The sequence below is a fragment of the Ictidomys tridecemlineatus genome, chromosome 5 (assembly GCF_052094955.1).
Source record: "Ictidomys tridecemlineatus isolate mIctTri1 chromosome 5, mIctTri1.hap1, whole genome shotgun sequence".
NCBI lineage: Eukaryota > Metazoa > Chordata > Mammalia > Rodentia > Sciuridae > Ictidomys > Ictidomys tridecemlineatus.
The window spans coordinates 159,253,521-159,281,473 of record NC_135481.1 but is presented as its reverse complement, the minus strand read 5'-3'; the positions used below and the strand labels follow the sequence as shown (position 1 = coordinate 159,281,473).

At 45.8% G+C, this 27,953-nt stretch overlaps 2 long non-coding RNA genes across 4 annotated transcripts in view; one reads left to right on the top strand and one right to left on the bottom strand.

The window, feature by feature from the left end:
- LOC106144723 (uncharacterized) overlaps positions 1-3,164 on the bottom strand; it is a 45,347-nt gene extending 42,183 nt beyond the window's left edge. Inside the window, exon 1 of the long non-coding RNA XR_013439534.1 lies at positions 2,252-3,164. This is a non-coding gene — a long non-coding RNA (uncharacterized LOC106144723). The remainder of the gene's footprint in view (positions 1-2,251) is intronic.
- On the top strand, positions 2,370-27,295 carry LOC120886660 (uncharacterized). Of its 3 annotated transcripts, XR_013439533.1 has the most exons (5): positions 2,370-2,509; positions 11,285-11,355; positions 15,562-15,621; positions 16,423-16,512; positions 26,797-27,295. It is a non-coding gene; the product is annotated as an uncharacterized LOC120886660 (long non-coding RNA). The 3 variants fall into 3 exon arrangements; XR_005729735.2 differs by lacking the exon at positions 26,797-27,295 and having other exon boundaries at positions 2,371-2,509; positions 16,423-19,258; XR_005729736.2 differs by lacking the exon at positions 26,797-27,295 and having other exon boundaries at positions 2,371-2,509; positions 15,559-15,621; positions 16,423-19,258.
- The last annotated feature ends 658 nt before the right edge of the window (positions 27,296-27,953 follow it).

Genomic DNA, 27,953 nt, shown 5'->3' with positions numbered 1-27,953 from the left:
CATTATTAGCCCCAGTGTAGAGGTGAAGAAACTAGGCTTGGAACTACCCAGTTACATTTTTTTAAACATTTATTTTTTAGTTTTAAGTGGACACAATATCTTTATTTTACATTTATGTGATGCTGGGGATCAAACCCAGTGCCTCGTGCATGCTAGGCGAGCACTCTTTTTGCAAATGAAGTATAAATGTCTGACATTACCCTAGCCCCAGGGGCCTGTCTCAGTAAATTCTAGCCCCATCAAGCCATAACCCATGATTCTACAATGCCTATATCCACAATAACTCAGACTGTCTGAGCCACAGAGCTCCCAACACTAGGGTTTTCCACTACTCCAAGCAACCTTTTAAGAGAATTCGTGATTTAAATCAGAAAGCCATCTGTGGACAAAAGTAATCCATGAAACTAAGATCGCCCAAAGCAGACCCAGACAGACAGATTCAAGGACAAGTAGATGACTTGGGAGGTGATCTCAGGAAGCATCACAGAAAGGCGGGAGAGAGGAACAAGGAAGAGAAGGAAGCCACTAATGGGTAATTTATGAAGTTGGTCAATTCTATGGGAAACTGGGCACCCGAGGGTAGAGATGATGTTAATCAGCTGTGTGTGGCCAAATACAAGAATGAGTTGGAGGAAGAAAAGTTTATTTTGGGCTCACAGTTTTAGAGGTTTAGTCTGTGGTTGAGCAACTCTATTGCTCTGGGCTGAGATGAGGTAGAACATCATGGCAGAAGGGTGTGGCAGAGGCAAGTTGCTCAGCTTACAGCATCCGGGAGGCAGAGATCAAGAAAGAGGAGCCAGGGACAAGATACAGTCCAAGAGCATGCCCCCCAGTGGCCTAATTCCTTCAGTCACATTCCACCTCCCTACAGTTAACACTCAGTAATTCATTCACATCATTAATCCATCAGATGGATCAATCCACTAATGAGGCTTCATAATCCAATCATCTCACCTCTGAGCACTGCTGCATTACCTAACACATGAACTTTGGGGGGCACATTAAAAATCCAATCAACAAGAGATGACCAACACAAGAGAATCACACAACTCAAGAGTGGTCCCAACTGTCCTCCAACCAGGATAGTTCACTGGGTTTCAAACTAGAATTATCAGGGGAGTTTTGTTTGTTTGTTTCTTTAATTGTGTCCTGGGTCCCAACTCCAGAGAGTCTGAGTTATGGTATTAGGTCAGCCTGAGCAGGGAACTTCAAGTGCCACGTGCAGAGGTGCTTTCTTGTAATCCCAGCTATCAGGAGGCTGAAGCAGGAGGATCACAAATTTGAGACCAGCCTCAGAAACTTAGATCCCATCTCAAGTTAAAATAAAATAAACTGGGTTCAATCCTCAGTACTGAGAAAAAAAAGAAAGAGAGAGCTCCCCTAGTGATTTGTGTGTTTATTATCGTATAGGAAGCCCCAGTCTATTTGATTTCTCAGATCCTTCTGCAAGTTCAGCTGAGGATGGAAACCCTGAGAACGTGGCCCTGCAGCTGGAGATAAATCACCCATTGGCTGGGCTACAGCTGGTGGCGGCTTGAGAAATGAGCTCTTTGGCCTTAACTCCGCTGTTCGTGCTCCCGTGACCATAACGGAGCTCGACCCACAGACTTTCTTTTTAGAAAGAAAGAAAAAAAAAAGTCAAGCATATTTTCCGAGGTTTAATTTCCTTCCAATGTCCTGAAGAAACCTTCCTAAAAGCTCACACAGCCTCAATCCCAGTCTCTAGTAATAACATCAAAGACTTTGAAATTGAGACCCAGAGTGACTTAGCTAAAGTAAATAAAACCCAGGGGAGGAGGAAAATTAAAAAGAGAATATTTCTCTGAGGAGCAAAATTTCCACCAAAAAGGTGAAAGAAGGAAAGTGGCTAGAGAATTGGGGGGGATATTGCTGGGGTGGGGGGATTCCAAGGGCTTAAAATTCAAGAAAAGAAAGGAAATACATTAACTTTGCCAGATTTAGCAAATAAAGATACAGGATGCCTAATTCAATTTGAATTTCAGACAAATAATGAATAAGTTTTATTGTGCCCTATGCAATATTGCTGTTATAACTTATATTAAATCAAGCATGGGATAAAATATTACCCGATGCCTGTTTGAAATTCAAATTGAACTGGGCATTCTGAATTTTATCTGAGAACACTAAAACATAACAGATTAAAATTGCTCTTCACTCCTTAGAACACCCTTAATAGATGTCTTTGAATTAAACTGGGTGACTCTGTGCTTCCCTGTGTCTCTAGTCTTACCTGGGTGTCCCTGGCCCAGGTAGGGGTCTCTGGCAGTTTTGTATTTGTAGTTCAAGTGGAAATGTCCAGAGGAGACCAGGAAAAGGCCAATGAAAAGCGGAGGAGTCAGAGGAAAGGAGGGGTCCATGCGGGGGGCGGGGAAATGAGGGGTGACTGCAACCCTCTGCCTGCTGTCCTGTGCAATCGAGCCACAGGAAGGGACCCTGAGGGCAGAACTGTGGGGTCTGAGAGAAGCTCCAGCCCTGGTGCATCGCTTGGGTGAGCTAACGATTTGGGGGATAGTCTGCAGAAATCGGGGGGAGCTGTAGCGTTCCAGCCCTGGAGCGATGCAAAGGGGGCCTTGACGTTTAACCTGCCCACCCCCCACTCAGGGACACCATTTCCCCCACCTCCTCACCTCCCTCTGCCCCACATTTTTCTCCCTGTGCCATCTCTACCCACCCTTTTCTTTCCCCACCTCCTGTCCCTCCAAATAAGGAAGCCGAGGCAGTGGAGTGGTCAGGCGAGGTTGCAGGATCTGGTCCCCGCCCCCAGGCTGAATCCAGCTGCCAGCAAGGCAGCTGGAGGAGGGAGGGGGCGCGCGGCGAGAGCCGCAGGGCTGCAGGGCTGCGCGGCGCTGGGGCAGGCGTGTGCAGCTCGCTGGCCGCGGATAACCCCGTGCTGGATCCAAAGGACTCAGAGAAGCCGCCAGCCCCAGGGCCTTCGCGGCACCTCGCATTACAGCCACGTCAAGGTCAAGGTGAGAACAGGGTTTGCAAGGTTGCCAGGAACGGTTCGCTTCTTTGCTGCTGGTGGCTCTGGAAGGCGGAAGATGACGTGGCAGGGTAAGGAAGTGCCACATCCTCGGACCCAATCAGTCCACTCCCAGGAACTGACCCAAAGAAAATAATCCAGCCCCCAAAAAGAGAGATGCCAGGAAATATTCACAGCAATATAAAGGAAATGGTTTGACAAACCTTGGTACATCAGTGTTATGGAATGTTCTTTTATTTCATCTAGCTTTTAAGGAACCACTTGGTGTCAGGCACCCTGCCAGTTCTTAGGGACACACACATAAAAAAAAAAAAAAAAAAGGTATAATCAGGTCTCTCCTCTAGAGGTTCACATGCAAAATGAGGAAGGTTAAAAGCATATACTCCAGAGCAAGGTTATGATGGGTTTGAACACCTGTCTCCTCATTACGGCAATTGCTATTGAAGTTGCCAGCTATCATTGTGTCTATTGCTATTATTGTAGGAATGTGACAGGTGCCAAGATAGAAGGATAGGATATATAAGCTATTAGGAGTACACAGAGGAGGGTGTGCTATTGCCACAACAGAAGCACTTATGAGCTTGAAAGTACAGGGAATGGTATAATCAATAATGTCTGGGGATGCCACTAAAGGTCCCCAGAGGTGATACTGGACTGTGTTTTGAAGGATGTGCAGAAGTTTTCTGGGTGGATAAGAAATGGAAAGACATGACAGATGGAAGCAAGCATATAGGAAGAGGGAAGGGGCAGGGTGAATTCCAAGAGCTACTTCTAAATGTCTTCTGAGGAAGAAACAGATAACTGGCCCAAAAACTGCTCTCAGTTGCATGTGTGCCAAACTGGGCCCCTCCCCTGGGGCTCCCTAGCCTGTGGCTCTGCACTTCTGAGACCCTGCCAGGCTTGACTCTCCATTATGGCCAGGTCCCCATCTTTTGAGTGATGATCTCAATCCTTGGATGCTTTAAAGGAAAAATTCTGAGTTGCTAATTTTAGCCCCTTTGCAAATTTGCCCACCTTTCCTATCAACCTTTGAGCTCTTCATATCAAGAGATACTGGGAAGAAACAAGGGTGAGCCATTTTTATATCCACTGACCCAAAGTCAAGTAAAAAGAACCAGAGTCCTTAGAAGAAGGGGCTGTGGTGGTGATATTAATCATAATAGTCAACAAAGGCAAAAGTTTAATCTTTCCATCATGTACTATGTATACACCATCTCTACCAATTAGCCCTTATTATCCCCTGGTTTTAGATTATGCACCTGAGTTATTTTCTTTTTGTGTTACAGTGCTGGGGATGGAACCCCAGGACCTTGCACGTGTTAGGAAAGTGCTCCTACCCCTGAGCTACATTCCCAGCCCAACTGCAGCTGAGTTGAGTGGATGGCTCCAGACCACCCAGCTACTGATGGTGAATCTGAGATTCAAACTCAGAGCTGCCTCCTTCCAGGTCCTTTCCCTTACTCCTGGGCCATGCAACTAAAAAGGCAAAATGAACCCAGATAGAGCTTAGAAAGAAAGAAGGAAGAAGGCAGGATTCATGATCTCTTCACTCGAGGGAGAGAGGAGTTGGCTGGTGAAATCCTTACAAGCTCATAAGGAGCCACAGCTGTGGACCACAGCACCACACGATGATTATCCCCTATGCACCAGATACTGCCACGCAGATCATTTCTGTCAGCTAGGGCCCTAGCTCAAGATCAAAACCACAGTAGGCCTTTCAACCCAGGGAATTTAATACAGGGAATTTGTTTTGCAGGTTTGAATTGCTGAGGTGTCATGCTGAGAATGTTAAGGTGACCTAGAGTTCAGTAACAGCAGGCAGTCATCACTACCTTCACCAGGCCCAGGACAAGAAGGGACAAAGGGAGAAAAGACGGGTTACCAGAGCCCATGGTTCTAGAGCCACTAGCAGAGCTGTTACCACAGCAAAGATGCAGCCATGTCTGAGACACCCCTGAAGCAGAGAGCGATGGAGAGAGACACCTGACTTCTCTTGGCCTCCCACCCTCCAGCCTTCCATTCATTTGACCAAACCTATCCAGAAGTCTAAGAGGAAAGAATTTTGGAAATATCTCTCTCTGCTAGGAAGCAGAAAGTGGAAAGGGGGAAACAAGGATCTGAGAGCAAGTAGAAAAAGGACAGGCACAATTTTAAACTCTGAAAAATGTCCTTCAATTGTTATTTTTATTCTATTGTAGATAGAGGAAGACTGAGGATTGGGGAGGGTTAGAGACCAACCAAGGTGAAGCAGTTTTCAAGTTAGTGAACACCTCACTTACACCCAGGTCATGTGACCGTCTCTACAGCTCAGGCCTACCTGTCCACCTGGGGTAACTTATTAACCATGAAGAATTCAACAAGGACAATAACAAGGTGGCACAGGACCCTTTAGGGTTCCAAAGACTTGACTATGGGGGCCAGAGAGCAAGAGGCTTGGGATAAGATGGTGTTTGTGTTTCCTTCTCCTCTGGCCCTAAGTCACGGCCATAGCTTGGAGAATTTTTTTATTTTTTTTAAAGAGAGAGTGAGAGAGAGAGGGGGACAGAGAGAGAGAGAGAATTTTAACATTTATTTATTTTTTCTTAGTTCTCGGCAGACACAACATCTTTGTTGGTATGTGGTGCTAAGGATCGAACCCGGGCCGCACGCATGCTAGGCAAGCTCGCTACGGCTTGAGCCACATCCCCAGCCCCAGCTTGGAGAATTTATTAAGCTTTGGCCAGGACTGTTGGTTTAGCAACCAAGGACAATTTTTATTTGTGTGTGAGTTTGTGTGTGTGTGTACACACACGCTTCTAGGTTTGCTAGTTTATTTTACAAACGGCATGCACTGCTCTGCTCCTGAAAGGACAGATCATCTTTAGGCAGCACTAAACTCATAGCAGTCCCTAAAGGAAGGTGCTGGCAGGAAGAAAAAAGATGGTGAAAGGAGGGAGGACTGGCCAGCACAGACGGCTTATCATGGTACTGCCTCTTTCTCCCATGGTGGGAGACAAAACTAGGTCCAATACAATGCATAGTCTGAGTTGTTCTTCACAAACACACTCAAACATATGTAGCATAAATGTACATATATGTACACAAATAACACATTAATATATGCACACATGCATACACACATGCTCTCACAGTAGGCCCAGTCACAGTGCACGTAACACATATTTGATCACACGTGCACACATAAAATATACCTTTAAACACCTTCAAATGCACATACATATCCACACATGGTACCACACATATACGCATCACATAGGTATACAAATACAACCATTATGCACATTGTATAGACAGGATTACTCTATTTTGCTTTTAAAAATGGGACTTGGGAGCTGGGCGTGTGGCTCAGTGGTAGAGCACTTGCCTAAGCATACACAGGCCCTGTGTTTGATCCCCAGCTCTGTGTAAACAAACGAATTTCCCGTATTTTTCCTAGCACAATCATCTTACAAGGGTTTCACTGGTCTGCTCTGAGCAGTAGGGATGCCTCCCAAGAGCAGAGATGTCATCCTGTTTTGGCCCCAGAACAGGCACCCATCTCAGGAGCGGGTCCAGAGAGCACTTCCCTCACTAACCATGGGTGGAAGGCCCTGCCTGTCCTCTGGAGCACTGAGCAGCCCATCAGCACCTGGCAGCTCAGCAGCTAGAAGGGCCTCTCAGAAGCCCCCTCTGAATCCACAGCCTGTCACATAGCCCCTAAGGTGTGACACGGTTTACAGAGTTCCCGGAGGAAGCCTGTGAAGACAGACCCAGCTGGGTTCACAGAAAGGCTCTTGGAGTCAGAATGCTTGGGCCAGGTCCTTGTTCCTCTCTGCACCTGGTTTCCTCCTCTGTAATGGCAGGGGCGGGGTGGCTCTCAGCTCTGCTCAGGGCCTCATAACTGGTGCTGCAGATGGAGCCTTCTGACCTTAACAGGGAACTGGAGAAAAATCTGATTTGGAGGATGACATATTCCCAAAGTCCTTAGCCACCATTATTTATTGCCATGGCTCTCCCAGTCACTGCCACTATAAATAAATTCATAGCTTGCTCTTTCAGAGAGCCCAAATGGCCCAAGAAAAAGCCTGGAGGGAAGGGGATGCCTCACACACATGTACAGTCACCACACCATCCCCCACAGGTTAGCCACAGCCCAGTGGTTTACCAAAAACATCTGCTCCGAGTTTCTATATTGAGCTGCAGAAGGCCCAGGAAGGGAGAGGGACAGCAAGGAGTGGAGGGCCTCCAGGATGGTCTCGAACAGGAAGTGGGTGGCAGGAGCAGTGCCTGCAGGTGCAGGGATAGGGTCACATGAATGGAGTGGGCAAGTGACAGGCCTGTGGCTTTGGAGCACCCAAGAGGGGGGCCTGCTCAGGAAGGGTGGGCTGAGGTGTCTCCTTCTGCAGTTAAGTAACCTTCCAAAAGGGATCCCCCAGAAGATGACCTTAGAGAAAGACCTTTTCAGCTACAGAATGGGTGGGGACAGGAAATCAGTTTGGAATAACTCAACTTGTCATTCCTTGGATAAAGGGAATGAATTCTCAATAGTCCAAGAAATAAGGAATGGGCCCATTAAAAAATTAAGTAGCTCTGATGTCCCCAGAGAAGCAGGTCTGCACTAATACCAGGCAGCCCATCATAGTACTGCCCTAGTGGGAGACTTCAGGCCCTACAGAGCTTCCCTCTGGCTCTTATGGGCAGGCTATAAGGAATTGATGAAGCCAAGACAACATGCCCAGTTAGATGATCCCATAACCTCTTCTAGAAGGTACCGAGCAGGTCCCTATAGGTAGCATTGCTAGGGTGGCCAAGGGGCTGCTGTCTGTAAGAGATGGAGCAGGTTTGCCATATGTTCATGCTCAGTGTGGGAGGGAAGGAAAGGGCAAAGGAGATGCCTCCCATCTGAGCCATCCAGTGATCTCTCTTTAAATTGGCCATTGTATCAGGGGAAGCCAGGTAAAGTAAACCTACGCTACATCTAGTAAACAGAGGGGCTTAGTAATTGGTAAGATAGGGAAAAAGGATTGAGAGCAGGCAACTAGCAACCTTTCTCTGCCTCATTTTTTCACTAAGTGCAGCAGAGTGAAGAGGGTAGCCCTATCCCAAAAAAGTCTCTGAAAACCCAGAATCACTATAAGATCAGAGCCCTATGTCCAGCAATCAAACTTTGAACTTGACCAACCAGGTATAATTACTCAGTTACCTACACACCCTGTCCTCAGTTGGCCACTGAGGTTAGACCCAGCTGGACTGAACCACGTCCCAGTGGGGAGGTCCACTGGCACTGGATCACTGGCACTGGACTGCTGGACATAGACTATGTTATGAATCAGAAATTCATCAGAAACAAATGTGGAATTCTCTCACTTCTGCTATCATCTACATTTGGGTTAGGCCAGCTACTACTGTATAATAAACTATCCTAAAACTTAGTGGTTTAAAATAACAACAGTTTACTATTACCCCCCACATCTGTGAGTGATCTGAATGGTTTTGTTGATCTGGGCTGGGCTCAGCTCTCCTCAGCTGGACTCTCCCCATGCATCTAGAGGCAGCTACCAGCTTGGCTAGGACTAGCTGGTCCAGGGTCGTCTGGGCTGGGATGGCTCCTTTTCGATTTGTATTCTCATCCCATCAGTCTAGTCCAGACTTGCCCATGTCCCAGCTGGGCAGGTTTCCAAGGGAGCACAAGGAAACATGCTGGGCCTCTTGAGGCACAGGCTTGATTCTACCACATTCTACTAATCAAGTCACAGACTGGTGTGGATTCAAGAGGTGAGGAAATAGACTCCATTTCTTGATGGGAGAAGCAGCAGTCATAATATAAAGGAGTAGGATATGCAAAAGGGAATAAATATGTCCATTTTTGCTAGCAATTAACCACAGGAAGCATTTGCCCTCTAGGACAGATTCAACTTGGAAGCTACCCTGGAAAAAGTTCCATGAAAATTCTTCTGCAAAGTCATGGCCATGTGGAAGTTACATGGCAAGAACACTCCCATACATACATCCCTCAGAATATGAAGGGGATTAGTTCCAGGACACCCCACACATTCCAAAATCCTTATATAAAATGGTACAGTATTTGCATATAAACTACACATACCCTCCCATCTACTTTAAACCATTTCTAGATGACTTACAACACTTAATACAATGCAAATGCTACATAAAAAGTTGTCATGGTTTATGGAACAATGACAAGAAAAAAATCTGTGCATGTTCAGTACAGATGTAAGTTTCATTTTCAGTCCACAGATGTGCAACCCGTGGATACAGTCGACTGTAAATTTAGATGTCTGACCGTGGTAGATGCAGCAGTCAGGACCCCATCAGAAAAACAAACCCAGGTCAAGGAGTTCAGCAATTAATTAATACAGTAAACTAGTGACAAAGACGATGGAAGAGCTGAAAACCTAAACAGGAAGACTTAGCGAACCAAGAAACTGCTACTTCCCTAAGACTGGAGGGACAAAAGAAAGGAAGGTGCGTTAAGAAGCTAGAACCAGAGAGGAGTCAGGGCGACTGGACTGCGTAGACATCACCTGAAGCTGACCTGGCTGGAGAAGTACCCTGGCTTTTCCCTCCCTCCCAGCGCCCGTCTCCTGCCAGTGCCTACCATTGGCTGAACCAACCAGGAAGCCGGGGTGCAAGGGAGCCTGGGAAATGTAGTCTGCAGAGCTCAGCCCCTGTAACCCAGCAGAGTGAGAGGGAGAGATCCAGGGGAACAGGAAATGACAGGCGACTGGCCTCAGGCTGGGCAGTGGGAATGAGAAGGTGTTCCGCGACTGCCTAAAGGCCAGAGATTGCCTCAGCTGACGTCTTTAAGTATTTGATCCATAGAGCAATAGAGGGGTGAGAAGCAAGGGGAGAAGTCTCTGCCACGCTGTTCCCAGAAGGAGAGGAGGCAGGAGAGCGACTATAGGTGAGAAAATGACTTGTGATCTGGACAGCATGGATGGCTAGATTCCCAACACTTGACCTTCCCAGAGCAGCGGTTCTCAAGTGTCCCTGCCGCTGAAGCTGAGAAATAAACTTCTCATGAGCCTGGGTGAACATCGAACATTGTGGGGAAATTACAATAGCAGCAGCTACTGCTGGATAAACATCTACTGGTTTAGGCACCAAACTTCAAGGTTTAGGTGGATTTTCATTTTATACTTTTAAAAACCCTCTGAGATAAGCACCAAAGGCATTCCAATAAGACTCAGAAAAAAATTACTATAGGAAAAAAGAAGTGAGCCCCAGGTGTCCACATATAACTGAATGTTATATGAATACAAAATCCTGAAACTGAAAAATGAAAACATCCTAAAAGGTCTGAGGTGTAGTGCGGCTGCTTGGAGCCAAATGAGACCTTTGGACCAACATAATTTGTTATAAGTAGATTTAAAAAAAAAAAAACAGACTTCTGTATGTGTTCCATGTAATGCATTATATAGCATCATTATCTGCGTTTTCAATCAATATTTATAAGAATTCAACATTGTAAAATTTTCACTTGACTTTATGTTTTAGAGGAAGAAATGTAAGATCAGAGAGGAGGAGAATCTGCCCAGGATCACACAGCTTGTCAATAATATATACCAAAGTGATGGAATGACTAATGTTGGATATGTATGTTCCAATGGTGTCCTAAGATCAAATGCCTTTGGGAGTCATTAGAGTGTGATGTCACCACTTCATGTCACACAATGGGTGCATTGTGATAGATCCAAGTCAGTACACATACACACCTCCAGTGATAAAAGAGTTCACAGATTAATGTTAGAAGCCTGTCTGGCTGTCTTTGGCTTTCCCCCTTTAAACTAGTAAAAATACCATATCATGAAGGGATTGTGGAGCTCTCTAGTCCAGCCCCATATCATATGTAGTCCCAGAGGGTGGGGGACTTGGGTGACCTGCCCAAGGTCACACAGCTGGATAAAAGGAAACCACACAACACCCCAGGTGCAGCAGCAAATCTGTGTCTGCTTCCTCTCTGCTTCTCTAGAATGCCTCTTTGCCACTACAGAGTTTCAAGAGTTCAAGCCTCATCGGCAGAAGAGGTTGGGTTTGGTTTTTCTCAAGCTCCTTAACAGGTGACAGGCAAGATTTTACTCTGGAACTGAAAGTAGAAATTTATTTCGTTTTGGTAGAAGACATGGTTGTCTCACCCCAATAAATTAGGATCTTCTAAAAAAATGAAATAATTATTTTAAAGGGCGTGAAAGAAGAACAAAGAAAAAACAGGCATGTGAGGTTTCTGATCCTGGATGGACGTTTTCCAGAAAAGGTAACTAAATCTTCATTGATCCATAGGAAGAAGGAAGCTCTCAGCCCCGTGATGTCGTGGCACAAAGTCAGAGGCCAGGAGAGCTCAACTCACTCAGGTGTGCAGCCAGACTCCTTGTCTCTTGATCAACTCTCCCATCAGTGTGTCAATAAAGTCGCTCTTCTGGGTTCCTAGAGGCTATGTGTAGGGCTGGTAAGACTCTACCATAACTCATATATTTGGACAGGACAGGGGTGATAACGTGGACCTCTGGCATCCTGGTCATAGTTGAGGGGCAACAGGGAACAAGGGGCAATCTCATCCAGAAATGGACAATGGATAATCCAGACAAATACAAAGCTCTTTTAGGGTGCAATCATGATATATCAGTTAGCTTCTGCGGTGGCCTAACAAACCACTCCAAAATTTAGAGGCTAGATTTATTTAACTCTTTATTTAGCTCATGATTCCTCGCATTAGCAATTTGAGTTGGGCTCAGCTGGGTGAGGCTTTTGGTCCTGGCAAGATCACTCCCAGATCTTTGGCCCGCTGCTGAATTTGCTGGGTCTGGCTGATCTAGGGTGGCTCATCTTAGGTGGTGTGCCTCTGCTCCATGTGGTCTCTCGTTCTTAGCAGGACAGCCTGGCCTTTACACCTTGTAGTTGGTAGGATCCCAAAACAAGCAGAAGTCACTGCCATTATATTCCAATGGCTAAAACACATCATAAGGTCAGTCCTGACTGAAGGACTGGAAATAATCCCCAGCTCTTGATGGGAGAGACTTCAAAGTCATATTGCTAAGAAGCATTAATATTAGAGAGGAGAGAAGGATGGTCACCAGGTTTGCAAGTGATCTTCCCTGAGATCCATTCTAACTCTTCTAGGAACAAAGTAAGAGCTTCAGAAAAAGAAAAGAAAAAAAAAAAAAGAATAGTCCATCCAAGTAAGGTTTTGTGGCAGTAGCTTGCTGCATACCTACTATGCTCAAACCTTAAGGAGCCACAGTGGGTAGACCCATAAGCAGTAGCAAGCCAGAGCCTCCTAGCACTGCCTCATGAGAGCCAGCTGATAGATATTCAGCAATTTCATGAGTTGGTTGCTAAACCATCATAGCTTGAAAGTGATCACGGTGGGAATATTTACACCCTGGGGCTGGGCAAGCACTGCAAAACAGGTGCTTCTTCTCCCAGAGAGCTGGTTACCAGCACCCCACTGCCTGTAGGCCAGACAAACACTACCTTCTCCAATCTAGTAAGATAAACAGGCAGACAAGAACGATTGCAAAGCAGCAATCAGACAAGATAACTTCAATATATGAAGTAAACTGAGAGCCTGAAAATTTTGAAGGCAAAAGAATTCATAGTTCCCAGGAGGTAGAAATTAGGGACCGCATCAAGGAGAAGGGGGGTCTTTGTAGCTGGGCTTTGAAGGAAAAATAAGGATTGCCATGACCAGAGAGAGGTACAGGGAACAGCACAGAGTCAGAGGCACCTTCTGAGAGCAGCAGCCAGCCTGGCAGGAGCGGCTGTGACTGCAGGTGTTTTGTTTAGTATCAGTTTGACTTTAAATGACAGAAAACCCCCAATAACAGTGACTTAAAAGAGTCAGCTTGTTTTTTTTTTGTTTTGTTTTGTTTTTTTGTTTTTGGAGGGAGGGGTGGGGTGTTTGATTGATTTTTATCCAGGGCCCTGCATCCATGTGCTAATCAGGCCCAATCCTGCTTGGCTTTGAGATCAGGCACACACAAGGTGGTGTGGCCATGACAGTAAGTCCAGCTTCATCCTCTCCCGTCGAGAAATCCTGGAAAATACCGGGGCTATCACAGGTGTGGTGGCTCTGCCCTCTACCCTGTACCCAGCCTTCATATCATCCCTTGCTGTAGAATCTCAGAGAACAGGTGCATGATCTTGTCTCTTTCTGGGGTACAGCAGCCCCAGAGTTGACACCTAGCTCCCCGACTCTCTGTGTGAGCTTGAACAAATTGCATAATCTCTGGGAATCACGGTTTCCCACATAGGAAAATGGAGCAAAGTAACTGTCAGGCTTTAGGGAACTATCCTATGCAGAATTTGACCCTAGACAGGCAATGAGGGGAAATGGGTGATGGGGTAGTGTGTGTGTGTGTGTGTGTGTGTGTGTGTGTGTGTGTGTGTGTGTGTGTGTGTGTGGACAGTCACACACACACGGTGAGCACCTGCTTCACATGGGAGGTGAAAGAGATTCTTTCCAAGCCCTGGCCAAAGCTCCTCTCAGCCTCCATTTGTCTGCTCTGAGAAGCAAGGCCTCTCTTTCCCAGGCTTCAGTGGACAGGACAGCTTTGGTGGAAAGGGGGCCCAGGGAGCCTAATCCTTGTGGAATTTGATTCTGCGTGGGCAGCTGTGACCACTGGACCTTGACCACTTCAGACCAACTTTGCTGATACAGCCACGTCAAACACAGAGTCCGTGGAGGTGACTGTCCCAGCTCCCAGCCGGCCCCCCCCCTCTCCCACAGCTCACACCCACAGCTGGGACGAGGCAGTCACACCTGCCTGGAAAGGGCCTCTTTGGGAAGTGATGCCCATCCGTCCAGAATCAGGGGGCAGTGCTGCTGCAGCTGGGGAAGGGGTGAGGACAGGAAGTTCACTGGGTCAGAGTTCCAAGCAAATATTTAGCAGATCAATGTTCAAGGTTGACCTTGAGTGTTCATCCCTGGGTCATCAGGAAGTGGCTTCCTGCCACTCTCACCCGCATCTCCCCTCCCTGCAGCCATCAGGGACAGGACTTTCCTGGCTGGGGTCAGGGGCCCAATCATCCTACTAGCCCCTGGCCCAGAGCTGCCTGGATTGCCCTCTAACCCTGGGTAGGACACAAGATTTTTCCCCAGAGAAAGCATCAAGAAGCAGCCAGGCCAGGCACAGTGGTGCACACCTGTAATCCCAGCAGTTCAGGAGGCCAAAGCAGGAGGATCGTGAGTTCAAAGCCAGCCTCAGCAACTTATCGAGGCCCTAAACAACTTAGTGAGACCCTCTCTCTAAATACAATCTAAAAAAGGGCTGGGGATGTGACTCGGTGATTAAGTTCCCCTGAGTTCAATCCCCAGTACCAAAAAAAAGAAAAAGAAGCAGCAGTCAGCCTCCATGTAGGGGATTTCTGGTTTGTGAATTTCCCTCCCAGTGAAAGACTACCTCCTTGGTTGTCTCCCCTCAACCACGCCAGGCACACATCTCTGTCCCCCATCCATGCTGAAGACATCTCTTTCCCAGGTTCCTGTGTCAGAGAGCCTTAGAGGGAAGTGGGGGGTTGGACCCTAGCTCCACTGTGTCTAGAGAGGGAACTTCCCCTTCTGAGAAAGCAGCCACTGTTGCCCAGAGCTGAGAGCGAAACAGCACCTCTCTGAGCACTTTGTTCCACTTGCCGGAGGGCTAAAAATACACTGGCACTGCCAAACGCCATCCTCTAGAGCCCAGGGGAGCTGGCAGAGTAGAATAGTTATCCTAGCACCTGGCACTATTAAAAGGAGCAGGCAGAATTATCCAGGCTTCTAGGTGCCTCCTGCACACTTTGTCCCCAAAGACACTGCATTTTGTGTGTTCTTCTTGCAGTGGGCTGGGCTTCCCTGCACCCTGGCCCACCCTGCTTCCTCTCTCTTTCCCCAGGCTGGACCCCATTCACCCCTAGTGGGAGCCTGGGGCCTCTGTGTAAATGTGCATTTACAGATGTCAAATGGCAGTTCTGCTGCAAAACGCAGCGGGAGCTTCCAATTCCTCCAGCAAAGCCACAATTAGCAGCAGGCTAAAAACGAACATCCCCGTAGTGGGCCATAACCCAGTGGCTTACATTCAACAAACTGGCATCCACACCCTGTTTCGATCAGTCTCTCCAGGACCCCAAGCCTCTTTGAGAGTTTGTTGGAAACTATGCTTCCAGAAAAAAAAAAAATATTCCTGAGCCACATTCACCCGGCAATTTTAAGGAATTTGTGGATACCAGCAACCCCACCAAAGACAACACACCACACTCTGGAAATCAGGCACTGAACTAGATCCTGAGATGGAAAGATGAATAAGGAAGGGACTAGGATTGGGGGTGCATCTCAGTGGTAGAGCACTTGTGTAGCATGCACGAGGCCCTGAGTTCCATCCTCAGCACCCCAAATATAAATATGCATATGAGAGAGACTGTGATGCATGAGTGGAGGAGAGGTGAGGACCATGGATTAGGGGTTGGGAGAGTGGTTATATGGCATATAGGGAAAAGGGGACATTTTGATGGGGTTTTAAAGGAAAAACAGAGAAAAGGTAAGATTGGAGACCTTGTGTACATAGAATTTGTGTTCACAGCAGGGCATGAAGAAGAAAACTCATTCAGAAGCAGGGGCAGTCTGACGACTGAGGATATGAAGGGTGAGTGTATGCGTTTCTTCTCGGTGTGTAACAACCCAACACAAATGCAGAGGCTGAAAATAACACACACGCATTATTTCAGCTTTGGTGGGTCAGGGCCTGGGCGTGACTGGCTGGGTTCCCTGCTCAGGGACTCTCCAGGTTGCCCAAGGTGTCAGCTGGGGTTATGATTTTGTCTGAGGCTTGGCAAGGAAGAATCTTCTTCTTCCGAGTTCGTTCAGATTTTTCCCAGGATTCATTTCCTCACCCCAGCTATTGGCTAGAGGCTGCCTTCAGCTCCTAGGACCGTCTGTGGCTCCCCTCCATGCCCTCTCCATAGGCAATTTACAACATGGCTGTTTTTTTCAAGGGTGGCAGAATCTTGATAAAGTCGGATAAGACAGAATTTTATATAGAGAAGGTGGGAATGCCATATTCTTGCTTCTTGCTGGAAGCAAGCCACCGAATTTACCCTCTCTCAAGAGGAGGGGGTCATTCGGAGGTAACACCAGCATCATGGTGCCATCTTGGAATTCTGTCCACCCCAGCAAATTCTATCCCAGGTTTAGCTGAGAAAAGGGTTGGAGAGAGTTGTGACTGCCCTTGTATTATGTATAGTTGGGAGTTTGAACAGTATCCTATTGAAAACAGGAAACACTGAAAGGGAATGGAGAAGGAATGATGAGAGTGGGGGCAAAAAGCCAATGGGAAGGAAGTGCCAGGGTTCAGGGGAGAAACAGTGATGGGCTGTGGCCATGGGATGCGGAAGAAAGGCCCAATATCTGCCTGGCTGACCTGTGTTTCCTTTTGATCTCTACTCAGATGTCACCTGATCAGCAGCTCCGGAGGCTGAGACAGAAGAATCTTGAGTTCAAAGCCAACCTCAGCAAAAGCAAGGCACTAAGCAACTCAGTGAGACCCTGTCTATAAATAAAATAGAAAATAAGACTGGGGATGTGGCTCAGAGGTGGAGTGCCCCTGAGTTCAATCTTCAGTACCAAAACAAACAAATAAACAAAACAAAACAACAACAACAACAACAAAAAAAAAATATATATATATATATATATATATATATATATATATATATTGGAGAGCCCAGCACAGTGGCACATGCCTGTAACCTCATTGACTCAGGAGGCTAAGGCAGGAGGATTGCAAGTTTCAGGCCAGCCTCAGCAATTTAGTGAGACCCTGTCTCAAAATAAAAATAAAAAGGGCTAGGAATATGTCTCAATGGTAAAGTGCCTCTGGGTTCAATCCCCAGAACAATCAATCTATATCAATATCAACATACATGTATATATATATGTGTGTGTATGTGTGTGTGTGTGTGTGTGTGTAAGCATGTATATTAGAGTACACAGACACACCAAGACATATCAATACCTATATACAATGTATAAGGATAAGATGAGGGTAACTGGCATCTCCATCATCATGAACATATATCATTTCTTTGTGTTTAGAACATTCAAAATCCTCTCTACTGGCTAATTTGAAATATTCAATTGCCAACCATAGTTATCCTACTGTGCTATGGAACATTACAAGTTATTCCCCCTTCCAAGTGCACTCTTGTACCATTAACCATCTTCTCTTCATTCCTCCTCCCCCACACATTTCCCAGGCTCTGATAACCACTACTTTACTCTCTACTTTTTGGAGATCAATTTTTTGGTTTCCACATATCAATGAGAACACATGGTATTTGTTTTTCTGTGCCTGATTTATTTCACTTGACAAAATGTCATCCAGTTCCTTCTATTTTGCTGCAAATGATGGAATTTTGTTGCTTTTTACAGATGAATAATATTCCACTATGTTTATAGACCACATTTTCTTTATCCATTCATTCGTTGACAGCACTTAGGTTGATTCCACCTCTTGACAGTTGTGAATAGTGCTGCAATAAACACATCTGTGCACAGGTCTCTTCCACATTATGATTTCAATTTTCTTGAATATATACCCAGTAGTGAGATGGCTAGATCATATGGGATTTCTATTTCTAGTTTTCAGAGGGCTCCATACTCTTTTCCATAGCAGTTATACTAATTTACATTTCCACCAACAGTGTATGAGAATTCCCCTTTCTCTGTATCCTCACCAGCATCTGTAAATTTTTTGTCTTTTGATTTTCTTTCTTTTGTACTGAGGAATGAATCCATGGTGTTTTACCACTGAGCTACATCCCCAGTCCATTTTTTAAAATATTTTTTAGTTGTCAATGGACCTTTATTTTACTTATTTATATGAAGTGTTGAGAATCAAACCCAGTGCCTCACATGTGCTAGGCAAGTGCTGAGCTACAACGCCGGCCCCATAGTCCTTTTTTTTTTTTTTTTTTTGAGACAGGGTCTCACCTAAGTTACTGAGGGTCCTACTAAATTGCCCAGGCTGACCTTGAATTTGCACTCCTGCCTCAGCCTCCCTACTCACTGGGATTCAAGGGCATGCCACCATGCCTGGCATTTTGTTTTGGTTTGGTTTGGTTTTTTTGTCTTTTTGCTAATAGCCATTCTAACTGGGGCAAGGTGATCTCTCCTTGTGGTTTGGGTTTACATTTCCCTGATGATTAGCAATGTTGAGAAATTTTTCATATGAGTATTGACCATTCATATATCCTCTTGAGAAATGACTAGTCAGGCTGTTCACCCAAGTTTAATTGGATTATTCAGCTTTTTGGTGTTGGGTTGTTGAGTTCCTTATATGTTCTGGAACTTAATCCCTTGTCATATAAATAGTTAACAAATATCATCTCCCATTCCACAAGTTGTCTCTTTACTCTGTTGACAATTTCCTTTGCTGTAATGACACTTTTGTTTTGTTTTGTTTGTTTTGGGTACCAGGGATTGAACTCAGGGACTTTCCACTTCTGAGCCACATCCCCAGCCCTATTTTGTATTTATTTAGAGACAGGGTCTCACTGAGCTGCTTAGTGCCTCGATTTTGCTGAGGCTGGCTTTGAACTCTCAATGCTCCTACCTCAGCCTCCTGAGCCACTGGGATTACAGGCATGTGCCACCACAACCAGCTTGTAATGACACTTTTAAATTTGATGTAATCCATTTGCCTATGCTTTTGAGGCCACAGCCAAAAAAATCAGACCAATACCTTGTAGTGTTTTCCCTGCATTTTCTCCTATTAGTTTCATAGTTTGGGGTCATACATTTAAGCTTTTAATTCATTTTGAGTTGATTTTTTGTGTATGGTGAGAGATGGGAATCTATTTTCTTTTCTCTGTTTATGGATATCCAATTTTCCAGACCCATTTATGGGAAAAAATTGTCCTTGCCATACACAATGGCACATGCCTGTAATCCTAAATACTTGGGAGGCAAATGCAAGAGGATCACAAGTTCAAGGCCAGCCTCAGCAAGATCCTATCTCAAAAAAAGTTTAAAGGGGCTGGAGATGTAGCTCAGTAGTAAGCACCCCTGGGTTCAATTCCTAGTACCCACCCCCCCAAAAAAAAAGGAAGGAAGGAAATATTCTATTTTAAAAAATATTTTTAGTTGTAGATGGTCACAATACCTTTATTTTGTCTATTTAGTATTTTTATGTGGTGTTGGGGATCGAACCCAGTGCTTGATGCATTCTAGGCAAGCACTCTACCACTGAGGCACAATCCCAGCCCTATTATTTCTATAATCTATGTGTTTGATGTCTTCATTGATAATCAGTTGACTACAGAGGTGTAGATTTATCTCTGGGTTCTCTATTCTGTTCCATTGGTCTATGTGTTCATTTTTATATCTGTACCCTGCTGCTTTGTTTATTATTGCTTTGGAATATGCTCTGAATTCAGATATTGTAATACCTACTATTTGTTCCTTTTGATACAGGATCACTTTCTCTATTGGGAGTCTTTTGTGGTTCTACATAAATTTTAGGAGGTTTTTTCCTTTTTTATTTCTGTGAAGAATGCCATTGGTATTTTGATAGGAATTGTAATCAGTTGGTAGATTGGTTTGGTTCTGTGCCCCATAGAATAGTGTTTCTCAATGATATGGAAGGAACAGGGCATCAGAGAAACCAGATAACAAGTTGAACTTGGTCAAGTGGATCTGAGATGGATGGTGATCAGGTTATATCATGGGAAGGTGGAAATGCGAGATTCAGAGCTCATGAGATAAGAAAAAAGGTCATGGATTACATAGGGGATAGAGGAAGGCATGGGGTAAGTAAGAAGAGACCCAAGGGTGCTCCCTGGAAAAGAAGAAAGAGCCAATGTCGGAAGAAGATGCAGGGGTGTCTGAAAAAGGGCTCCAAGAATGAAGGCAGGTGCTGTTCAGTGCTACTGAGAGCTGAAGAAACATGATGAGAATTGGAACGCTTTAGGGACTGAAGTTTACTGGTGGCCACAAGAGCAGGGGATTGGAGTTTTCCAGATCCACAAGATATTGAAAGATGTCAATCACTTTCTCCAACAAGGAATTGTGATCAATGGTAAAGGAGAAAGAAGAGGGTGGTCCTAAGAGTGGGTGCAGGAAGCTGGGCGTGGTGCACACCTGTAATCCCAGCAACTGGGGAGGCTGAGGCAGGAAGAGCACAAGTTCAGGGCCAGCCTCAGCGACTTAACAAGGCTGTAAGCCAGCTTAGCGAGACCCTGTCTCAAATTTTTAAAAAGTGCTGGGGATAGGAGCTCAGTGGTAAAACACCCCTGGATTCAGAGATGGACAAAAGTTGCCGGTCTAACAGTACAGACCCAGTAAACTCACCCTCATCCACAGCAGGTACAGTCCAGGACCCCCAGTAGACAGATGCCTGAAATCACAGACAGTACCCACCCTATATAAACCGTGTTTTGTTCTGTTTTGTTTTTGTGGAACCAGAGATGGAACTCTGACTGCTGTACCACCAAGCTACATCCCCAACCCTTTGTAGGTGTTTTTTTGTTTTGTTTTGTTTTGTTTTTTAAATATTTATTTATTTAAGTTCTTGGCAGACACAACATCTTTGTTGGTATGCGGTGCTGAGGATCGAACCCGGGCCGCACGCATGCCAGGCGAGCGCGCTACCGCTTGAGCCACATCCCCAGCCCCTTGTTTTGTTTTTTTGAGATAGTATCTCACTAAGTTACCAAGGCTGGCCTTGAACGTGTGATCCTCCTGCCTGTGCCTCCTGAGTCACTAGGCTTATGGGTATACACTACCACACCTGGCTCTGTTTTTTCTTATACATATATACCGGTGATACAATTTAATTTATAAATTAGACATGGTAAGAGATAATTAACAAAAACTAATGATGGAAAAGAACAATTATAATGACATACTATAGTAAAATTGCCTGCAGCACTACTCTGGCACGTTGGGGCCATTATTAAGTAAAATAAGGATTTCTTGAACACAGTGTTACAATACTGCAATAAGTGATCTGATTACTGAGAGGGCTACTAAGTGACTAATGGGCAGGTGGAATATTTAGCACGGATCCACTGGACAAAAGGATGTTTATCCCACATGTGACAGAGCAGATGGCATGAAATTTTATTATGCTACTCAGAATGATGCTCAATTTAGAGCTGAGCGTGGTGGTGCATACCTATAATCCCAATGGTTTGGGAGGCCGAGGCAAGAGGATCCCAAGTTCAAAGCCAGGCTCAGCAACTTAGAGAGGCCCTAAGCAATTCAGCAAGACCCTGTCTAAATTTAAAAAAAAATTAAAGTTGGGGGCTGGGGCTGGAGATGTGGCTCAGTAGTTAAGCACCCCTGGGTTCAATCCCTCATACAAAAGAAGAAGAAGAAGAAGGAGAAGGAGAAGGAGAAGGAGAAGGAGGATGCTCAATTTAAAGTGTATGACTTGTTTATTTCTGGAATCCATTTACTGTTTTCTTACCAGACTTGACTGTAGGTAGCTGAAAATGCATAAAGAAAAGCCACAGATAAGGGAGGAATACTGTTCTCTTTCCTGCTTTGTCCCAACCTTTCCACTGGTGGGACAGCAGGGAAGCAGAACAAGAGACTTGGGCAGAGAGCATTTCTGGGTTCTTTGAACTGATTCAGTCTTAATCTTGTCCTCGCTCTCAAAAAAAGCTGACATGGAATACTCAGCAGGAAGTTCTGGATTGCAGAGGTGGGATCCTGGTTTCCCTCCTGCGCTCCAGGATTGAAACCCATTGCAGTCTGTTGCAGGTGACATTGTCCAGAACTGCTACAACCGCCCATCCCACTTGCTTTTGTATCATACAACAAGGTACTCCCCACAGAGAGGTGGAATCTGAACCTGGGACCCCCTCAGCTGGTAGAGTAGGCTATAAATGTTGGGTGACTGCAGTCTCATGGTTCGACCTCTCAGACAAGACCAGGAAGTTTTTACAGGTCTCTCTCTTTCAGGGCATGTGCCTTTGAAACCCCGAGACACCATGTAACAAGACTGGTTATCCTAAAGCCACCCTAGAGAGAGGCCCCCAGCCCTAGTCTCAGCAGAGCTCCCAGCTAACACTTCCTGGCCACATACCCTTCCCAAGGTCTTGCCCTCTCAACCCTCTTCTGTATCCACAGGAAAGCAGGCTGTATGCCCCCATGCCCACCCACTCGGGGCCCAGAGGAAGTGATAAACAAGCAGCCCCCCCCACCCAACAGAGTCTCCACTGTCAGAAGGCCCTAATGGTGGCTGGCGCAGGCCACCCACCCAGCAACCAGCACCTCACCCACCCACTCCAGGAAACGTGGAAAATCCAGAGACCATCCTAGGCCAGCTGTACTCCAGGAAGAAACTGGGCAAGCTGCCCAGAATTACACAAAGTGGACTTTGGGCTGATTGCCCAAGTTGAACTAATGCCCTCACCTTCTTATAAAGGGCACTCTCTGCAGAACCAAGGCCACAGCCTGTCCTGAAAGCAGATGTTGACAGAGCAGGACAGATGGGGTACGAGGGTCCCTGGGGGCATGTGAAGCACATCTCTGATACTCACCACCCCATCAGTCCTGGATCAGAGTAAGTGGGGGAGGAGAAAAAGACCCCAACATGTCGAGTAGTAAGGCCACCATCATGAATTGGGAGCAGCCCAGCTGCTTCTGAGGGTAGAGCGCTAAGGCACCTGGATTCATCCCTGCTCTCAGGCGGTGGGGATGAGAATGCTTGGGAAGCCCAACGAGATGGGACTTCCTTAAAGCAAAACAGGAGTAAAAATCAGGAAAAAAATTATTTCATATCCAGTATTTGTGTTAGGCTATATGCTACCTAGACCCCCCATCCCACAAGGCATTTAAGGTAGGATTTGATTTACTATTTTTTATTCTCGGTTACTCAGTCTTTCAATAAATATTTATGGAGCACCTTATGTGCTAAACACCACAAGCAAAAAAACATATTTTCATAAATACATGTGTGACTGTAAGCAAAGGATATCTCTAAAACAGTGGTTCTCCATCAAGCCTCCCTCTTCCCAGGAGACATCTGTCAATGTTTGGAGACATTTCCAGGTGTCACAACTGGGAGGTGCTACTAGTATCTAGTGGGGAGAGGCCAGGGATGCTGCCTTGCACAGGACACCCTGTGACAAAGCATTGCCTGGTCTAAAGAATCATTCATGCTGAGATTGTAAAACTCCGTCCGGAAGGATACTCAAGAAACAGGTCAAGCTGGGGATGCAGCTCGGTGGTAGAGCACTTGCCTAGCATGTGCAAGTCCCTAGGTTAAATCCCAGCCCCCCCCACACACACACACACGATCTACATTAACAGTGGTTCCCCATAGAGTGGGGTACCAGAGACCATGATGCACAGGTATGCGAGATCATGACTTTCCCTGTGTATACTTCTGAACCATTTTGTACTGAATTTCTTACCAAGTGCATGTACTACTAGTATGGCTTCGACTATTTTTAAAAAAAGAAAAAAAGAAGAACTATTACTTGATTGGGCCATAATTATTGAATGCCCTTCTCTTGATTGTTAGAGAAAGAAGTTTAAAGGAGAGAAGAAACAGAATCTGTCACTGCACCTGGTGCCTGCAGTCTGTGGACCCGTCTAGCCTTCTTCCAAACCCCACTTTCTCAAACTCAGTCTCACCCCTGTCATGGACCAGGGCCTTCTTGCTCGTGAGGACTGTCTTAGGCATGGTAGGGTATTGAGCAGCATCCCAGAATGTTCTTGGAGACTCCCCTTCTTTATCCACTCCTGGGTCCCTTCAGCCCCCAGGAGCCTTCTGGTATGGCTTCGACTTGCGTTCTGTGTTTTCTGTACTCATCCTGCCTTTCTGCATAAGTTGTCATTCCCCTTTCCAGGACAGAAGCAGCCTCAGTGAGAACTGGCTTGCTGTGAACACACAGAAGCATTTTCTAGGTGCTAAAGGACACTCACTATAGCAGCTGGGCACAACAGGCCCAGGAAGCGCTCATCAGCACGGGGCTGTGGTCCCTTCCATGGCCACAGGTAGCAGAGTCAAGTTATTAAACTCTCCACAAGTGAGACTAGCAGGAAAAAAAAAATGGCATAAGAATCAATATCTGCCCACTTCAAGTCCTTGAGGTAAAGTGGCAAAGTCAATAAAGTCAGCCAAGGAAGTTGGTATCTGTAAGAATCTGGGTTTTGAAGCCAGGTTGCCTGGATTGATAGCCTTATTCTGCTACTTCCTGCCTGTGTGATCTCAAACAAATTACTTAACCTCTCTGAGCCTGAGGAGCTACAATGATTACAATGATGAATTAGAGATAATAACAGAGACCTCTTCCTAGTATCATTAAATCAGCAGAGATAGTGCATGCGGAGTTCTTAACAAAAAGACCGAAACATTGTAACCATGTGTTACATGATTTCTGTTGTTTTTATTTTATTGTAAATCAATAAATAAAATACTAACTACCTTACCGTGGTGCATGAACCTGTAAGTGGAGTCCCATAGAAATTTGTACAAATTCCAGTTTGAAGGCAAAAGGACTGGAAAATTGAATGAGAAGTTTCTGGTCACTTACATAATATTCACACAACACACACACACACACACACACACACCCATATTGTAAAATAAAAGGTTCTTTTAAAAACAAATTTTAATGGTGTTTTAGCGCATGTGAGCAGCTAAGGCACGACTGTTCTGTTCTTGGTTTCGGCTGTTTTCCAACTATGGTGTTTTTCTCATTGATCAGACAGAAATCCCCAAGGTCTGGCAAAGGAAGCTTTTAATTGCTCTGGATGGACCAATTTTTGGCTTAGCTGCTCAAGCACATAATTGGGAGAGAGAGGGGGAGAGAGAGAGAGAGAGAGAGAGAGAGAGAGAGAGAGAAACTAAATCATTTTGAGATTGCTTTAAGACAAATATACAGTCAGACATCCCTTTTCCTGACCAGACCTCAAAATTTTCCCACAAGCCCTGGGGACAGAGAGAGTAGGTAGTACATCACCAGAGATCAGAGAGTGAAGATCATTTTCCTGATCTTTATCAAAATGAAAATAAGAGTGATCATAATTATCATTATCCTGTTATTAGGTGGGGCTTCCCCAGAAGCAGACTGAGACCAGGATTCTGGTCAATCAACTTTATTTAGAGGGGATCCTGGAATCACTAGGAGGGGAGACAGAGAACGGAGGGCAGCCGGGAAAGGTGTGGGATTAAGGAAGCTATGGTTGAGGCCACTGGAGCTCCATCCCCGTAGGGGACCTTGGGAGCCAGTGCAAAATAGACAGCAGCATCTCATCCAGCGACAAGGGAGCTGGGGGATTTGTACCCCAAGTCCCATCTGTCTGTTCCCGGGGTGTATCACGGCCCGGCACTTCCAGCCATCCCCAGTGCAGGCAGCCAGAGGAAACCCTGGGGCAAAGTCACAAAGCTTGCAGCTGGGAATCAGGCGTTCTGGAAAAACACCAACAGCATCTGCTTCAACATCCAAATATAAGACAACCCCAAAATAGGAAGATTCCCTGCTTCCCCACTTAAAAGATCCAAAGGATTTGTGACCTAATGGAATACACAATCTATTCTAAAGCAGATGAAATAGTTAAAAAAAAAAAACTCCTTATAGCCTTGATGACCTGCCCTATATGCTTATAATCACGTTATGTGCAATGATAACATTAATTTAGAAAAAGTCGCTTTCTTTGCACTCAATCAGAGATTCGATGTTATTCCAACTCTTCCAGCTCATCTTTTCTCATCATTGAAGGCACCTTTTTGAGTCATTTTCGTTTCCCCCAGCACATTTTCTTCCCTCCCTTCCCCATTCTTGGTGATACAGCATTTTTGGAATCTGTAGGACGCTTTTGCTGGAATTTTTATCCCAAGCCTCAAGCACCTATTTGCATAACATTAGGGCAGCTGGCTGTCCCATTCAGCACCGAGGTGCCAAAGCTTGATCTCCATAATGTAACCACCCAGGGTAAGGCTTTCTTAAGTGTCCTTAAAAGACTTGTTCACACTCCAGTGCAACAACTTGGAGCGCCACACCCTTCAGAATCCATTCCAAATCCGGTTCAATTTCCTAGCCTCCTATCTCAGCCTGTTTGTGCTATTGTAACAAAATGTCCCAGGCTGGAAAGAGCAGAAACTAATCCCCTTACAGTTCAGGAGGCTGGAAGTCCAAGATCAAGGTGCCGGAGAGGGCCTTCTCTCTCTGCTTTCAAGATGGTGCCTGACTGCTGTGTCTCCAGAGGGGAAAAATGCTGTGTCCTTACATGGAATATGAGCCCTTAGCGTGTGTATGTGTGTGTGTGTGTGTGTGTGTGTGTGTGTGTGTGTCTGTGTGAGAGAGAGTGTGTGTGTTCCTGGGGATTGAACCAAGGGGTACGCTACCACTGGGCTAGATCTCCAGCCATTTTACTTATTTATTTTTTTATTTTGAGATAGGGTCTTGCTGAGGTTGACCTCAAACTTGCAATCCTCCTGCCTCAGCCTCCCAAGTCACTGGGATTACAGGCATGTGCCACTGTGCCCACCCTTCCAGCTCTTTCATATAAGCACTAATCCATTCATGAAGGTGGGGGAGGCCCCACCTGTTACTACCAACACAGTGGGGGTAAGTTTCAATAGAAACTTTAGAGGGGACACCTTCAAACTCTAATACCTCCTTTTGAGCAGTTTCTTCAGATGACCTTGGTTAATGTCCACAATCACCTCTGATGGAGATTGTTTCAGGTAACACATCCCTCCCATACCTCACTAGGTTGTTCAAAATAAAATACTTGAGAGCCCTCCCCCGCAACATGACAGACTGCATGAGGTTTCTATTGAAAACAGAGGCTCTTTCCCCAGGGAACTTCTGAGAAGCCCGGAACGTCACTGTATATCCCTGCCAACTAGTTCTTCCGGCAGTCATCTTAATCCTCACAACCAACCCAGGAAGTGGATTGGAGCACCATTCCCATTTTACAGATGGAGAAATGGAGGCTCTGGAGCAGCTCAAGGAGCAGTGGAATGACAGTGGTGGGTGTGTCTTTGAGGTGTGCATACCCCCCACCCACCATGCTGCTGCCCCTTGTGGGAAAGGGCTGTGCTCATGGACTTGGATGGTAGACTCCTAGGGCAGCAAAGTGCCAGTCAGCCCTGCAGCCTCCACAGGGTCCTCTCTCTACTCCTCTCACTTTCCTGAGAAGCAAGAGGCAATCGCCATTACTCCAGCTGAAAACCTCTACAAGGAAATGAAAGTCCCGCCTCAAGGGAAGTTCTAAAAACTGTAACTAAGTCCATTTCAAATAGGCAAGCAAATGTCTACAAAGGATTTTTTAAATAAAACAGAAAAATCTCAATGCCACCTTTCTTTCTTTCTTTCTTTCTTTCTTTCTTTCTATTTTTTAAATTTTGCTAATGAGTCAACCACATTTGGGGTATTTGCTGATAGTAGAACTGATAAGCTGGAGAGGGTCAGAAGGGAGAGACAGGATTCACCTTTTGTACCTTCAGAAGACGGTGCCCTTTTGAGCTGGAAGGGTCTGAGTTCTCACCTTCTAGCTCTCAACCTCAGTACCACCATCTGTAAAATGGGCACTAATCCTTACCTCACTGAGTGCTGATGAAGATTAAGTAGAGTGCAACCTGGACACTAGTCAGAGCTCAGCAGTGTTAATCACCTTCTTCCATTCATCCCTCCCTTTCCTCTTCCAGTTCCAGTCAGGTGCAGTGGAGCAGACTGTGTCCCTCCGGCATTGAGAGAAGGTGCATGAATGGAAAAGAGAAAACCACCATAATGTTCAGCCGGGACACCTGGCTTCCTGCCTGTGCTTTTCTAAGGCACCTCCTCCAACCCCAAGGGCCTACTCCAGTGGGGACTGGGGGGACCACATGGCCTGTCTACCAGAAACCCCCCACTCACCCTTGTTGGGGAACACCCAGTCCAGGCCTGCATAGGACCCTTGTTCCCCTCAAAATGGAGAAGGGGAATGGAAGCCTGGCAGTTGCACTTGGACCCTGGG